Source organism: Canis lupus, chromosome 15 (genome assembly GCF_048164855.1).
Source record: "Canis lupus baileyi chromosome 15, mCanLup2.hap1, whole genome shotgun sequence".
In the NCBI taxonomy this organism is placed as follows: Eukaryota; Metazoa; Chordata; class Mammalia; order Carnivora; family Canidae; genus Canis; species Canis lupus.
This window is the reverse complement of record NC_132852.1, coordinates 25,493,263-25,500,277: the sequence shown is the minus strand read 5'-3', so window position 1 is coordinate 25,500,277 and position 7,015 is coordinate 25,493,263. Positions and strand designations below refer to the sequence as shown.

At 47.7% G+C, this 7,015-nt stretch overlaps 1 long non-coding RNA gene across 1 annotated transcript; it reads left to right on the top strand.

Moving 5' to 3' along the window:
* The first annotated feature begins 1,211 nt into the window (after positions 1-1,211).
* Positions 1,212-4,808, top strand: LOC140604749 (uncharacterized). The gene is made up of 2 exons (XR_012007563.1): positions 1,212-1,286; positions 1,863-4,808. It is a non-coding gene; the product is annotated as an uncharacterized lncRNA (long non-coding RNA).
* Positions 4,809-7,015: the final 2,207 nt, after the last annotated feature.

Here is a 7,015-nt window from a genome sequence, read left to right as displayed (position 1 = left end):
CAGACGCTCAACCACTGAGCCACCCAGGCATCCCTCCTTTTAATTTTTTAAATGACGTTTTACTTGCTTTATTGTAGTAATACAGTATATAATGCAAATAACATAAAAATACATGTTAATAGAATGTTTATGTTATCAGTAGGCTCTCAGTAGTCAAGTTTTGGGGCAATCAAAAGTTACACTCATTTTTTTTTTTTTTTGACCAGGCACGGGTCAGGGCTCCTACCCACCCCTACCGCCCTGATTTTGTTCAAGGGTCAACTGTGAATTTGTTAAAACAACTTGCTTCAAAGAATGTTTTGGAATTTATATGATAAATCAAACTTGTTTTGTGTTTGGGGAAAAAAAAGAGCTACTTATATGTATAAGAAAAGTTTGCAAATACAGAGATGGTGTCCGTTGAAGGACACTGTGCCGCACACAGTGAGGCCAAAAAGCATCTCACTCAGAGCATAAGCCCCCCTCCACCCCTCCAACCTCCTCCACACCGCCCATCCTCCACCACACCCCCATCGTCTTCCACACCCCCATCCTCCTCCACAACCCCATCCTTCTCCACACCCCCATCCTCCTCCACCCCCCATCCTCCACCACACCCCCATCCTCCTCCACACCCCCATCCCCCCATCCTCCTCCACACCCCCATCCTCCTCCACACCCCCATCCTCCTCCACACCCCATCCTCCTCCACACCCCATCCTCCACCACACCCCCACCCTCCTCCACACCCCCATCCTCCTCCACACCCCATCCTCCACCACACCCCCACCCTCCTCCACACCCCCATCCTCCTCCACACCCCCATCCCCCCATCCTCCTCCACACCCCCATCCTCCACCACACCCCCATCCTCCTCCACATCCCCTCCATCCTCCTCCACATCCCCCCCATCCTCCAACCCCCTCCCCATTCTGTGAACCTATGGGAAAAGTTTCTCCAGCCCGGTGTATGATGAGGGGGTTGTAACACATAATTTCTAGTCCCTTCCAGCTCAGAAAGGCTGTAATTTCTGAACAAATACATCCCTTGCCTTTTGATAATTTTCTAGTGGAAAACCATACAGCTTGGGCTCACATGCAAAATCTTTACTTTTGCAATTAGAACCCCCCCCTCCCCCGCCCCGTCGGAGGTTTTCCAGTCCTGGAGCAGGCGGGGTCTACGCATGCGCGCCGCGCTTCCGCGGGGCCTGGGCGGGGGCTCTGAGTTTGGGGGGCGGGGGAGGGGGGGGAAGTTCCTACCGGACGGGCCCGCTGTGGCCGAACCAGGACCAGGGCGGTGTGACGTCGGTAGGTCCCGATGGGCCAGAGAGGGTTAAAGGTGGCCCCGGGGTTGGTTGAATGGGAGCTCAGCGGGCAGGCGGGCGTTTGCGTTTGGCTCCGGTTGACGGATGCAAAGCAGTGGGCGGGGATCAAGGGGGCGCCCCCCCCCCCCCCCCCGCCCCAGCGCGACCTGCGTCTCTTCCCCTCGGAGGGCTTGTCAGGCTTGTCCCCCGCGGGCTGCAGGGGCTGCAGGGGCTGCAGGGGCTGCAGGGGCTGAGGGGTGGGCCCGAGCGCCGCACACCTTCCTGGCTGCTCCCTCGAGGGCTCTGCAGCCAGGTCAGCCACCGGGGCCGGAGGTGTGCGGTGCGGTGCGGTGCGGTGCCTGCCTGCGGGGCGGGGCGGGAGCTGGGGGCGAGCCGCAGGGAGCTGTCTTGGTAAAAGATAGCCGTGAGCCTCGAAAACGTGCTCCCATATTTCACAGCGGAAAGCAGGATGTAGTGAGCTTTTTTATTAACCTCCGTGGGGACATTGCAGCGACAACTGTATAGGGGGGAGAGTGCTATATTCAAGTACCCACTGATCTTTGAAAGAGACTTTTTCCAGATCAGCAAAAGAGAAGTGATCGACGTGCACTGCGTGCCAGTGATGACCTTGAGCTTCATATCCACCAGCCGAGCAACATCTGATACTATGATGCTGGCCAGCACATGCTATGAGGAGCACGCCAGGTGTGGAAGACACCCAGGGAAGAGGCCACAGGCTTACCAGGACCTTGGAGTTAACCCGGGAGCTTCCCTTGAAGTTTGTAAAGATAGCCATCGAAGTCATGAGAAACAATAGCCCCACCTGAAGCTTGCCACCGGACACGTCTTTAACCTTCAGCTGTGTCCCCTTCAGGTGCAAGGGATCTTTTTGTTTTTTGTTTTTTTTTTTCCACTAGGAAAACCTTGTTTACCTCCAAGACCACCAATGGAAGCTTCCAGCTGTACCCAAGCCATTCCAGCAGAGGACACAGTGGACATACCTGAGTTTGAGGCAGAGCCCAGTGGTTATGGAGCCCCATGGACAAGAGGATCACCAGCCTCCTGTTTGGGTCCACCTCCTCTCATGAACTGTTTTCCCAGAAGCACATCCTTCCCTAATCACAGAGCCTACTGTGCCTGACAAAGGGATAGGAGCCACAGCAAGTGCTGCGGACAGGGAGGCAACCGAGCACAGACTTGGCACATTAATACAGCACCAGCAGGAATAGCCTTCATGGATCCAGCAAGAAGTGGAACCTGCATGTTCATGACAGGTGCTTCTGATGTGGCCTCAGAGGTCTTCACGTACTTGGAGCAAGTGTTTGCTTCTAGTGCATACTTGCAGCATGTCAGCAAGAGCTGCTGGTTCCTCCCTTGTGGACAACATGTATGTGGTGACTGCAGGACAGAGATGACCAGCAATTTTGTTGCAGAAACAGTTAAAGGTCCCACAGCAGACCTCTTGTCTCCATCCTGCAGGCTATACAGTGAATGGGATGGAAGCCAGAGAGCCCCCCAGCCCAAGGCAGAACCCAGAGGGATCAAAAGGAAATGGACAGAATTCTATCAGAAGTCAGTTCTAGCACCATAGGACCGAGGAAGACAGACAACCCTAATATCATCCTTCTTTGGCTCCTTAGCTCCCTGACACTAGGGGTGAGGGAAAGGAAAAATCCCCAGCAGCCCAGGAGACTGAGGACACAACTCCTCCTCCAAGAAAACACCACAAAGGAGTCCTGGGTTATGCCAAAATTGAGAGGGCCTGAACTACCACTCGTTCAGGGTCTTCAAGCAAAAAGGGTTCTTCATGAACTTCAAAGCCTGTCTTATTGTACAGAGTAGAGAGATGAACATCAAATCCAAGATGGTGGAGGAGTTGGAGTGGAGGCCCCCATGCAGTCATCTCAGTGCGGCAGGGGCGAGGTACCACTGAACTATATATCGGAGACCAAGGATGCAGGAATTTTGAAGCCTATTAGAAAAGGAGTTACAGCATGGAGACCTAGGTATTTCCAGTTATTTCTCAAGCTTGCCTTAGATTTAAGTAAATAACTTTAAAAAAAATAAAGTACATTTTAAGAATTAAAACACCATAAAGCACAATTCAAAGGCACATCTCTTTTCATCATGAAATTCACAAATGCGTGTTGGTGGGAAGAGTCTGGTAGGTGATGGAAGAACTGGAAAACACCTGTATTCACACCAAGAATGAAACTGTGACTCAGTGGGCCTGTGCTGGTCAGAGGAGGAGCCTCTTACCTTCTTTCTTAATCTGTTTGGATTGCTGTAACAAACATATCATAAACTGGGTGGCTTATAAATGAACATTTATTTCTCACCGTTCTGGAGGTTGGGAAAGCTAAGATCATGGTGTCAGCAGATACATTGACTGGTGAGAGCCCACTTCCTGATTTGTGGCTGTCTTCTCACTGGAACCTCTGATAGCAGAAGGGACAAGGGTTTGCTCTGGGGTCTCTTTTTTAAGGGCACTAATTACATTCATGAGGATACCACCCTTCGGGCCTAATCACCTCTCAAAGACCCTACCTCCTAATCCCATCACTTTGTGGGGTAGGATTTCAACATGTGAATATTCAAGGAACACAAACAGAAAAAAAATCTATAGTGCCTTGCTTCCTTTTCTCTAAAATGCATCTATTTAATTATGTAACCGAATGAGCCTCAAACTCCGGTGGACTTCAGAATCAGCAGAAGTGCTCTCTGAAATGCTTATTCTTGGCCTTAGACAAACTGTTACAGGACCATCTTAAGTGGTGCTGATGGAGATGACTCAGGATCTTCACTCAGAAGAACAGGGATACGTGGTCCAATTTAAGAACTGACCCTGAGTGTCAGCAAGTAGGCCCTGTACATTTTTTTTTTTTATGTAGATGTGCTCATCTTTTTGAACTATGTGCTGGTTCATTTTAATCATACCTACTGTAGACATTCACCTCATTAACAAACGTTGGAATAAGAACTTACCGTATGCCAGGCACTGTTTTAGGTGTGTACCAGTTAAACACTTTTGATTTTTTAAAGATCTGTTTTTTGTAATGCTATATACAGTCTACCTTATTTTTATGGTAGCTGTGTTGTAGGGGTACTTACATCATCCAGAACCTGTATAAACTAAGTGACAGAGGATAGGATGGGATGGAGAAGAGAGACAAGGCTTTTTGTTCTTATCCTTCTGCTGATTACCTTTGCAAACTATAGGGGACGCATCAAGCTTCCAAGGCTTTATAATGTTACCAAAAATATAAATACAAGTATGCCATGACACATGTAAGAAAAAACAATTGTTTTTCACCAGTGGGTTAGCGATGGGGAGGTCCTGAAGCAGTGGCTACATAGTACAAAAGAAAATGACACATCCTTCCATTGTTTTGAGAAGGTATCCAAATTGGGAAGCATTAACTTATCTTTCTCTCCTCTTAATGAATGGACATTAGGTTGAAGGCATGGAACAGCACACATATTTAAGGAAAGGAAATAAAATATCTTATTTCCTCACGATGCTAAAGGATTGCTTCTTTCTTACTAAGTTACTTTGTCACGGTCTTGTGTTATATGTAGGAAAAAAATAAGGAAAAAAATTAGAGTCACTGTTGGGAAATCCATTTGCTCTGGTTTCTACACCAACAGGAGAGGTTCATAATGTTGACATGTCCAGTCTATTATGGGCCACCTTGCATCTGGTGAAACTGGGGGGACCTTGAACATCCTAGTAGACTCATGGATAAGATCCCTAGCCAAATAACCCTCCTATCAAAGAAACCAGAGGTAGTTCCTACTTATCCTGGGGGAATGGGTTTCAGTCCCCTGCTAGCTAGCAGAATTATTCAAACAAGCCACTGAGGGAGCCAGATGCCACCTCACTCTCTTGACACTCAAAAGTCTGCTTGCCATAGCCCTTAGCTGTCCATTCCATTCCTGTATGGCTCTGCATGACATCAGTGTCCTCCTCTGGGCTGCACATATATGTGACTAATGAGCTTTTGTGGGTCTCATCTTCCAGTGTTGGCATCATGTGTTTGGCCATCACTGTAACCCTAGGGCAAGAACCCCTCCCTCCCCAACAGGAATCATAGGGGGTGATTAAAACATGTTTTATCCCCTGAGTAGGATTTTTGTTAAAATAAAACAAACTCCTATATTAAAAAAATATTTTATCTATTTATTCATGAAAGACACAGAGAGAGAGGCAGAGACATAGGCAGAGGGAGAAGCAGGCCCCCTTTGGGGAGCCCAGTGTGGGACTCCCTAGGGCTCATGCCTTGAGCCAAAAGCAGATGCTCAACCACTGGGCCACCCAGGCACCCCAATTCCTGTATGTTTAAATAAAATGTGCCTGTGCATAATTTTAGAAGGCTTTTTTTTTTTCATCCGTAACAAGATGGTCAGAGAAAGTGATCTCCTCGAATACTTTCTTTTCATCATAGCCTGTCCTTGTGATAGACTGGAGGTAACAAAATAAGTGGTTGGCCAGTTACATAGCGTCTGCAGGGGCCATAGATTATCACAGCCACAGCAAGCCCAGAATTAGTCAATATGGGGTAAAGGCAGGAGTCATCATTTCTCAGGAAGCAAACTAAAGCAAACACAAGAAACAAGGCCTCCCTCCAATTTATGATGGGTTATTATATTTAGGTTGGGAGAATGATTAACCTGTGTTGCTTACTTAATCATAAATAAGAGCTAAGCTCCCAATTGCCAGGCAGTACAGCAGATATCTGGGCTCCAGAAGAAGGTGTGAGTGGGAAAGAAGGCAAGAGCGGGTGTGTGTCATCAAATCAAGCTTCTGCCCCAACTGCACGTGCCCAGCAGGGACACGGGGACCCTTCATGATTTCTGCCCACGAATGGTTTCCCCTGAGAGTGTCTGGTGATCAGGCAATGAAGGCCACTCAGGCTGCGTAAAGACTATGTAACATAAAGAATGGCTTGGGAGGTGAAGCCAGCAATTAACAAGGAAGCGGCCTTAGACCTTCCAAAGGCAGCACAGTGGTTGAGGGACTGCCTCTCTGCTAGTGTTTGTGAGAGAGTGCATTCACTGTGCTCCCCTAAAGTGGACCATAAAGGCTGGTTTGCACATCATCAAATGTACCTGGGGATTCTATTACCAAATTAGCTACCATTTATTAGCTACTATGTGCCCCCCAGTGCTACATGATCTCCTTTAATCTGCTTATCAACATTTTGAGATAGGTACTATTACCCACATTTTGCCAGGGAGGAAACTGCATTGAGTAATTTATTCAGACTTGTACAGCTAGAAAGAAGAGGTGGAGTCTAGATTCAAACCCAGAGCCAAGGTTCTGGATGATGTGCAAGCAACCAGGATGTGTCTGGGCATTTCTGGGGAGAAGGAACTAGCTAGGAGGACTATCTAGGGCAAGCTGCTCCAAGTACAATGCCAATAAAGAGATAGGTCATGGCTTTATCACAAATATAATTTTGTATTAGAGCAAGAAATCAACCAGATGTCCCATAAGCATATACCATTAGGACCTGGTTGGAATACAGATGGATCCGTGTAGGAAGTGACATTCCAGTTAGGATGAAATAAACACAGAACCACATTGTGTATTTTGATGCCATTTTCTCAACAGCTTGCACCTTACTGTACAGATTTATCGAAGTAGTATCTTTGTGCTCTACATAAAGCACAAATCAAAATATGCATGCTCTGGCATCGATCAGCAGGCAGCACTGCATATTGGTTGCGTGT